Genomic DNA, 9,864 nt, shown 5'->3' with positions numbered 1-9,864 from the left:
CCCCTATACCTAACACAAGCCCACTTCCCCGAACTATAAACCTAACTATAAACCAAGATATAGCCCTACCCCATGTCTCCTAACACTAAACCTAATGCTACCTCTACAATGCTCCTAACCCTAACCCTAACTCTACCCAACTTCCCCAACCCAAAACTAAACCCTACCCCTATCCCTTACAACCTACCCCCTTCCCCTAACCCTACCTTCTACCCCTTCCCCATACCCGCACCCCCTACAATTACCCCCTTCCCCTAACCCTACCTCCTACCCCTTCCCCATACCCACACCCCCTACAACTACCCCCTACCCTATCCCTTACAACCTACCCCCTTCCCCTAACCCTACCTCCTACCCCTTCCCCATATATGCACCCCCTACCACTACCCCTACCCTATCCCTTACAACCTACCCACTTCCCCTAACCCTACCTCCTACCCCTTCCCCATCCCCGCAACCCCTACCACTACCCCCTACCCTACCCCTTGCCACAACCCCTACCCTTACCCCCTACCACTACCCCCTTTCTCCTACCCCCTTCCCCTCCCCCTCCTTCCCCTAGGTTAGGGGTAGGAAGGGGAAAGGGAAGGGGGAGGGGAAGGGGAGGAGGAGAAGGGGAGGGGAAGGGGGAGGGTTAGGGGAGGGGAAGGGGGAGGGGAAGGGGAGGGGGTAAGGGGAAGGGAAGGGGAGAGGGGAAGGGGGAGGTGAAGGGTGGAGTGCTGGGGTTAGGGCATAGGTGTGAGGGCAGGAGAAGGGGAAGGTGAGCGGGAGGGGGTTGGGATGGAGGAGGGGTAGAGGAGAAGAGGGGAAGTGGGTGAAGGGACATGGAAGAGGCAGGGAATGGGGTTGGCAGGGCCAGAGGGAGAAGAAGGGGAGGGATTCAGGCCATCATAATGTTGTCCGTCCTCTGTTCAGCTGGGATGCGAGGTTCTTCTGGAGTCGTGTCTTGTCTCTGAGATCGGTCCTTCTGCTGGGAAGAGAAATACGAGTGATAGAGATACTGTCTCTGAGGCCTGATCACAATGACTTTGGAGGGTCCCAACTCTTCCCCCATCATCCCCCCTTCCCCTGAACACTGGAGCCTTTCCCCTTCCTCTGCTTTACCTGAGGAAGTGTGTTTTGGTGAAAACCACGATCTCTCTCTGCAGAGCTCAGAGCAATGTGTCTCCATCAGGCAACACCCTGGTTCTCCACGATATGGCAGCAAGATGCTAGACAAATCATGGATGGATCGGTCGAGACCGTTCAGCTGATCCATCTGAACCTACCCCACAACAATGTTACCCTCCGCTCCCTCACACCAGTACCCTCCATTTTTCTTTAATTCCTGTCCATATTAAAATCCTTTTCATGCCTTTTTTGGACCAGCCTCCGCTACTACCCCGGCAATGCATTCCAGCCACCCACTACATTCTGTGTGAATAAAATGTACCCCTCACGTCTTGCCTAAAGTTCCCTCAGCTCACCTTATTTAGACGTCCTCTGGTATTCTCGCCCTAGGAATGCACACAATATTCCAAGTGTGGTCTGACTAGAATTTTATACATCTGCAATGTTACCTCTCAGTTCTTGAACTCAATACCCTGACTCCTGAAGGCCAGCACACAATACACCATTTTAAACTCCCTCTCAATTTGGACAGCAACCTTGAGTGATTTATGGAGCAGGATCTAAATATTTCTCTGTCCTGCACACTGTTCATAATCCTGCCATTAACCAAGTGCTCTGCCCACACATTCTTGTAATCCGCATTCAATAAAGATATTGGTCTATATGAAGCTACTTTTAATGGGTCTCCAACCTTCTTTGGAATAACTGTTATTCGTGCCCTTGAAAATGGCTCTGGAAATAAACCTGGACCAGTTGCTTATTTAAGTACATCTGAATTACAGGATTGAACTCCATCTGTCATTTCTCTGCAAACTGGATGACCTATGACAACCTTCTACACAGTCTACAACATCTCTATCTCTGTGTCATCCCCTGACATACCTACCCTTCAACTCCCATCATCATTCATAAAAATCACAAAGAGCAGGGGTCCCAGAGCAGATCCCTTTGGAGATCCAGTAGTCATTAATCCATCTACTACTACCGTCTGTTTTCTGCAGACAAGCCAATTCTGAATCCAAACAGCCAAGGCTCCATGGATCCCATGCCTCCGGACATTCTGAATGAGGCCACTGTGGGGACCTTGTTAAGCACCTTACTAAAATCCTCGTGCAGCACATACAGTCCTTGACCTTCATCTATTTCCTTTGACACCTCCTCGAAAAACTCAATTTGACTCGTGAAGCAGGACCTGCTCCTCACAAAACTATCCATGAGTTTCCCCAGCATGTTTGGGCATTGCCCTCGGCCCCAGCATCTGCAGACTTCCTTACCAGTGCCTCCCTTACCCCTTCCCAGAGCTTCCACATCCATTACAACATCAAGCATTGCTGCCCAGTACAGGCCCTTTGGCCCATAAAGGCTATACTGACCTTTGTCAATGTTCTCCACACCTTTACCTGTACCACACCCATAGGAACATAGGAAGTGGGAACAGGAGTAGGACAAAAATGGCCCATCGAGCCTGCTCCACCATTCAATATGATCATGGCTGATCTAATTTATGACCTAACTCCACCTACCTGCCTTCTCGCCATATCCCCAAATTCCTCTATCATGTAAAAATTCTGTTCCCTTACATCCACATGCCCATCTCAGAGACTTTTAAATGTACCTATTCTACCAGCCACTACCACTTTCTCCGGTGACACATTCAAACCACTCACAACTCTCTGCATAAAAAAAATCTCCCCTCACCTGAAGCGGGTGCCCTCTGGGATTTGCACCTGACACTTTAGGAAAATTTGCTGGCTGTTCATTCCATCTAAGCCCCCCACAATCTTATTTAGAATAAGTTATTAAGCTGTGGAGGGGAAAGTTGGGAGAGGGAGGAGGGAAGAGAGCTGGTGTGGGAAGGGTGAGAGCTGGTGCGGAGGGGACGTGTTGGGGAGAGGGATCAGGACCGCGTTGAGGTGGTGAACGGGCAGACATGGGTGGATCTACCTGCCGAAATAAAGGAGCAATAAGAAGGCCATCTCGGGATCTACCAGCATCTTCTAGGGCTTGATGTCTTAATGGCAAACCCCCTGAGGATGGATGTAGGCCAGGCTCTGCTACAGCTGGTACCTGAACATCTGGCAACACAACGATATAACATGACCCACTCTGCCTCCACACTGGCCGGGTCTGGATCCTGAGGGTAAGGGGAGGTGGGTGAAGGACCCACCCTGCCAATCAACGTCCATCCTCATCATCCTCTCCACCCCTCTCCCCTCACTACCCTTTCTCTCCTCACCAATACCCATTGAGACCCTCATGCACCCTTCATCGATATCCAGTCCCCAGTGAGACTCAGCCAGTGAACTCCTTCATATCCTCCAACCCCAACATCCAAGCTTGCCCCAGTGGACAACTTGACCACCCAGACCCACAACCACCTTGATGTCGATCATGGAAATGGGCTGCTTGGCCTTGTTGAAGTGCTGGGCCATGCAGTGAACCGTCTCTGGAACATAGTCCAGACCCAGATTCAAATAAATCTCCTCTTTCTCTTGGACACAATACAAACATGTCAGCTGGATTTACCCTCCAACACCCAGCGCCTCTCCCAACAGGAGTGCCAGCCCCTCCTGCTCACTGTAGGCCTGATGCCCCCAGTGCTCAACACAACATGGCATAAATCCAAGGGCTCAGCGAGCAGAGCGTCAACAGGCCGTAGTGGACCCGTCCGCTGCCCCATCATTCAGCTTCTGGTGAGACTGCAAAAATGTGCAGCTCTGACCGCCCTCCCTCGTGAGGCAAGGATTCACCAGGAGAGAAAAACCATTGACGTTTCGAGATGAGAAATGTTTGCAGCCGGGTGTTGGCTGGGGTCGAACATGTGGAGGCTGAGTTGTTGGGAAGATTCAGAGCAGGCGTTGATTTGGAAGAGCACGAAAAGGTTCTGGGGAAGTGAGTTATGGGGGAAAATACATTCATGAAATGAATTGGGGAAACAGACTGGAGGGGCTGAGTGGCCGAATTTGGCAACCTTGTCTTGTGGTTTTGGCTGCTGCTGTCTGGAGTTGAAATGGCAAGAGGTCATGAGTTAATGGGTGAGGAGCAGGGCAGCCAGCGTCAAGGAGTCGGCACTGGTCAGAGGGGCAGGATGGAGGCAACAGAGAGGCTGCAGCGAGACAGATCGATTGAAGGAATGGGGAAGGTAGCAACAAATGATATGCATCAGAGTGGGGGTGGGGTGGGTGCAGGTGGATCTTACCTTGACTACAGAGGAGTAGAAGTTGAGAAGAGGGACGATGATGGTGTGATCCAACTTTCGCACGATCTGCAGTTTGTGGTTCTATGGCGAGAGAGGAACATCAGCAAGGCTGGGCGATGGGTCGGGGCCCTGAGGGGCGACTTGTCCAAGTTGAGGGGGGAGGCGGGGAGGAAATTCGTCAAGAGGTCAGAGGTGGGGAACTCCTAGGGAGGCCGAAGTGGGGGACTCGTCGAGAGTCGGTGGGGGGGACTTTTCGTGTCGCTGGAGTGGGGACTCGTCAGGGGGTTCAATGAAGTATCATTTCAGTTTTTATGATTGTTTTCTCAGCTTCGACTAAACAATGAATTTGCAGAAAATCTCTGATATTTGCCAGGTGTGTGTGTGTGTGTGTGTGTGTGTGTGTGTGTGTGTGTGTGTGTGTGTGTGTGTGTGTGTGTGTGTGGGGTGGGGGGTTGTGTGTGGGGATGGGGGGACTGTTGTTGGTTTGTGTGACTTTCTCTGTTTCCAAACCCCATGGCTGCCTTGGTCTCTGTCAGATGCTCCTCTTTCCACCCACCCTTCAAAAATGTGTTTGGGGTGTTGTTTGTCAATTGGGTGTAATTGTGTGAAACGGGTCATGTGTCGCAAGGGCCTGTGAACGTGCGAAACGGGTCATGTGTCGCAAGGGCCTGTGAACGTTCTGTAGGCCTAAAGTTAAATATCAGGGTGTTCCATTTCCACACAACTGCTCCTCCCCCTCACCTTGAATCTCTTGTCCTGCAAGATCTTCTTGATGGCAATCAGCTCTCCGGAGTCCACCAGCCTTGCCTGGTGCACCACACCGAAAGATCCATTGTCGATGATTTTATCATCTGTGCAGGACACCACCTTGGAGACGTTGGGTCCATGACACGGTGTGGCCACCTCTGTTGTGACCTTATTGCCATGTCCTCTGGGGCAGAAGCAGCAGCATTTACACACCCAGAGGGTACACAACAGGTCATTTATCCCAACCCAGCCTTGCTGTCCAAGTTAGTCTCTACCCCTCCCTCTAACTCCCTTCCAAGGGTCACCTAAATGTCAGAATTGATCCTCTGGTGGTTCGTTCCAGCCTCTCAGTAGAAATATTGCCACCCCAGGTCCCTCTTTGATCACTCTCCTCAGACTGAAGCCAGTTCCGCAGCCGTTCACTTTGTCTACAACCCTCCCTCCATGAGAGGATCGGGTCATCCTTGACCTTCAGCACGTCCCGGGGAGATGAACCACTCTGAACCCTACCACAGGTTTAGCAGAAGCCCTCCACATTCCCAGAAGCTCAGCAACACCGTGATCTTCCATGATGCAAGCGAGACCCCGTCGCCTGAGGGAGCAGGTGGTGCGGAGAGACCCCCACGCTTCATCGCTCAACTCTGCTGGGTCCGCCGCAGCAGAAACACTTTCTAGCACCTTGATCCAGGTCCACTGGGGGAAAGAATCCTATCCCACTTGGGGGGGTGTGGGGGTGTATGCAAGGGTGGAAGGGATCTTGTAACCCGGGGGTGGGCGGGTTAGGAGCGGTCCTGTCTCTCAGTGGACAGATCCCATTCCAGGTGGAGGGGGAGCTCTGTCCCATATCTGTTGAAAGGTCTACCTTCCATCCCCCTCGCAACTTCTCTTCTCCCTCAGACACCTCACAATCTCCCCTTCCCCGATTCCTCTACCACAATCTCATCCCCCACCCAACACCACCCCCATGGTTTCCCCAGTGCCTTCCGTCCCCTCGCACCCCATCCTCCCAGCTCAACCCTATGTCCCCTACCTCTGATCCAATCTCCCTTGACATTAGCCTGTGGTGCAACCCCGTTCCTTCGTTCTCCCCTCCACTCCTACAGACCCTACCCCTGTATTCCCTCACATGCCATTGTTCTCCCCTCCCCAGACCCCCCAGCTGCCTCATAAAGTGCCCTGCACTCAGGATGGGGAGAGGGGAAATTAAATGCAGCCTCCATTCTCTCTGCCCACACTGGGTGAAGGATGGTGCCAGAGGAGGCTCTGTCCCAGTCGGGGAGCCTGTAACAGGCTCTTTATCTCACCCATGGGCGCAGGGTGCTTCCAAACACAACCCTGTTGATCAGAGGGTCCCTGGGATGAGACAGCATCCTACTCCGACATGCGGGCCAGAATCCCCTTCCAGGAGATGCATCTTTCTTGTGTTGCTGTGCCATGGCACAACTCAGCTATGGCTGCCCCATGCAGTGACATCATCACCCCCTCTGTGTCATCATCTCCCCCCTCTGTGACACCTCCCCTCTCTGTGACACCACTAGTGTAATGGGCAGGGACATCCAACCATTTAAATCCTTCTTAATTTCCCCAAGCAAGGGGAGAATAATTCAGCTGGTCTAAATTACTCGTTGTTATCTATTCTAACTCCTAGATATTTGATCCCATTTTGCCGCCACATTTGTTGACTATTTTCTTCACATTGGCTCTAATCCCCCTTCCTAAGTGACATGATTTTGCACATATCCCAAAAGAACTTATACCCAGAGATCTCCCCATAGTCCTCCAGCATGGAGCACAACTTGGGCAATGAGTGTGTCGGGTCTGTCAGATATATCAGAACAACTTCTGCAAATAAATTGATTTCATGCTCTTCCTGGCCTGTTCTGAAACCTTTAATGCCTGAATCCTGGCAAATGGCCTCGGCTAATCGCTCCATGGCCAGTACAAACTCACTCACTGCGGGTGTGGTGGGGGGGGGAGTCAGACCTTGATTGGCATGCCTGTTGGCTACCTCTGTCCCTCTCATCTCGACATCAGTGGCTCAGGTTGGGGGAGTCTGTACTGCCTTCTGCAGTGCACAGCAGCGCTGCTGGGACACCTTTATCTCCTTATTTTCCTGGGCCCTCTCCAAATCTTTCCTTTCTATGATCTCACATTGGTTTCTCAGGAGAAACACTGGCAGTCAAAAGGCACCCTCTGATTCCCCTTAGATTTTGGGAACCCCAACTTCTTGAAGTGGGACAACACATGGTGACCTATTTTCTCAAGATGTGGATCCAGGAGCTTGGACCAGTCTACCAGTTTGCCGTGGTCCGCCAGCATGCTTGCCAAGCTCCCCAATCCTGCACTCTCGTCAGTCCACCCGCAGATCTTGTTCTCCCTGCCTGCACTATAGTTCCTGTCCTGATTCAAAAGCATCTCCACTGCAGCTGTGTTCAGTCGGAACTCGAAGGACCCTGCTCACTGCACCAATTATTATGTGTGTGAAACTGATTCGAGGGGTCCCAAGGGTGGCGAATTTGAACACAGTTGTCTTTTATTGACACATGTAGTGAAGTCGCATGAGGAGTAAAAGACACACACAGACACAAACTCGCCGGATTAATCGATACACTTGCAACCACTCATGGATAGAAGACTTGACAATCAACTTGTCACATACGATGCCTTGAACAGGTCATTCATTCACTCATTGATCTTGGATGCCTGTGGGTAGTAGGGGATATGCAGGTGGCCCCAAATACTTGGCATCACCACCCATTGCTGGTGGACGTTATCCGATAGGGTATTCCACATATGGAGCACGCTTAAATGGTGCTTGGTCGGCCCGCTGGCAGGACATTCGAGTATGTGCTGTCCATCGTGAGAACATATCACTTTTTATTTTGGCAGGGGAGAGGACTGATATGGTCAATTTATCAGACTTGGACAGCTCCCGAACCCCGGCGAATGTGGCCCTTGGTTTTAATTGCTGACAAATAGGGCATTTGGCCATCACAGTTCTTGCAACATCATGAGACCCCCAGATCCTCTGTCCATCAAAGTGCCCCCATATGCCCACATTTATGATGCACAAATGCTGCCAAGGCTCCGGGGTCACTCTGCTTGGGGAAAATAGTGGCAGAGCATATTTGAGCAGCTCAGTCCACAGTGGCATCGCGTCAGCTTCAGCGGTTTTCCTGGAGGTGTGTCCATCCACGTGGTGGACCCTGATTATTCTTTTGTTGTTCCACCTCTCAGAATATCTGCCAGTGCTGTTGTCCTCAGAGCAGGCAGCCATGGATCTGCCTCCCTGTCTCCTGCCGCCGACCCTTCCACACTGACGTGCTATTTGGCACAGCCCAGAAATCCTGTGGCACTAATCGGAAAAGAGGCTCTTGGGCCCGCCTGGTTGTCCCTTTTCGGATCAGTGCCTGTGATAGTACAGATCTATCACCAATGTACATAGTGTATATAGTTACTGTATCTAGACTGTGCTTACAGCGATTGGCTGAGAGCTAAGCCACACCTATTGTTTGGGCCTTAAAGGGTTGTGTCCCTAGCCAGGTCGGATCATTCCGGACTGGTCGGCCACCTGTGAAGAGCTCCGGTCTTTTGCTAATAAAAGCCTTGGTTTGGATCAACAAGTCTTTGGTTCTTTCGACGAGCTCTACAATTTTATTAGCAAAAAGAATTTTTTTTGAAAGGGATGGAGCGTTTAACTCGGCCAGAAAAACTTGATATCGACCCACAGTCAGCTACAGCCTTCAAAGCCTTTAAGTTCTGGCTGCTGAACTTTGAAAACTTCCTGAGATTCATTCAGGTAGAGGAGGATAACCTGCGTCTAACAGCATTGCTGTCTATGGTGTCCTTGAGAGTCTACGAGAACATCCAGGATGAGACCACTTACACCGCAGCCATAAAGGTACTGAAGGAACTGTATGATCAACCGGTGAACAGAGTTCATGCCCGGCTCATGCTTGCGTCGAGGAAGCAACAGCCCGGCGAGTCCAGCAGGGCATATTTACAAGTATTAAAGGCATTGGGCAAGGACTGTAACTGTGTGGACAAAACTGCTGCCGAGATCACTAGCGACCTCGTCCGGGATGCCTATGTGGCCGGGCTCCGGTCGAATGAAGTGAGGCTGCGTTTGCTCGAGCAAGGGGTAGAAAAACTAGAGGACGTGGCCCGGATTGCAATCACAATGGAGGATGCAGCCTTAAAGTCCACCGAGCTCTCTAGGGACTGGACCCCTCGTTCTGATGTGAGTAGAGTGCCCTTCTACCCTACCCCTGACGGCCTGTCGGTTGCTGCTACCCTGCCCCGTGCGAACCCGAAATGTTATTTCTGCGGGAGGGACAAGCACAGCAGATCCCAGTGCCCAGCAAGAAAAGCCAGGTGCCAGAAGTGCCTTAAAAAGGGCCACTTTGCTGCAGTCTGTAGGTCTAAAATGGCCGCCAGCAAACACAGTGCCTCGTGTGAAGCTCAACCGCCACTATCCCATTCAAACTCTTCTTCCCCAGAGCTCTCGTCCAATGAGAGCGAGGGCTCCCCTGCACGGCAACGCCTGACGTCACGGAGACGCCGAACCCGGAAGGGGCAACCCACCGTCGCAACCATGGTGATGGCCTGCCTCTCGCCCCCGTGCGGAACACTTGACACTACCGCCGCTGCTGCCGCCGCCACAGCCACCCCCGGGGCCGACGCTACCGCCGCTGCTGCCGCCGCCACAGACACCCCCGGGGCCGACGCTACCGCTGCTGCTGCCGCCGCCACAGCCACCCCCGGGGCCGACGCTACCGCCGCTGCTGCCGCCGCCGCCACGGACACCC

The 9,864-nt window shown here is 52.3% G+C and overlaps 1 long non-coding RNA gene across 1 annotated transcript; it reads right to left on the bottom strand.

The window, feature by feature from the left end:
- Positions 1-529: 529 nt before the first annotated feature.
- LOC138746388 (uncharacterized) lies at positions 530-6,480 on the bottom strand. The gene is made up of 4 exons (XR_011346930.1): positions 6,361-6,480; positions 5,051-5,240; positions 4,310-4,390; positions 530-970 (listed from the first exon to the last, which is right to left on the bottom strand). It is a non-coding gene; the product is annotated as an uncharacterized lncRNA (long non-coding RNA).
- Positions 6,481-9,864: the final 3,384 nt, after the last annotated feature.

The sequence above is a fragment of the Narcine bancroftii genome, chromosome 11, assembly GCF_036971445.1.
Source record: "Narcine bancroftii isolate sNarBan1 chromosome 11, sNarBan1.hap1, whole genome shotgun sequence".
Taxonomy (NCBI): domain Eukaryota; kingdom Metazoa; phylum Chordata; class Chondrichthyes; order Torpediniformes; family Narcinidae; genus Narcine; species Narcine bancroftii.
The sequence above is the reverse complement of the archived record's forward strand: the minus strand, read 5'-3'. Positions and strand labels throughout refer to the sequence as shown.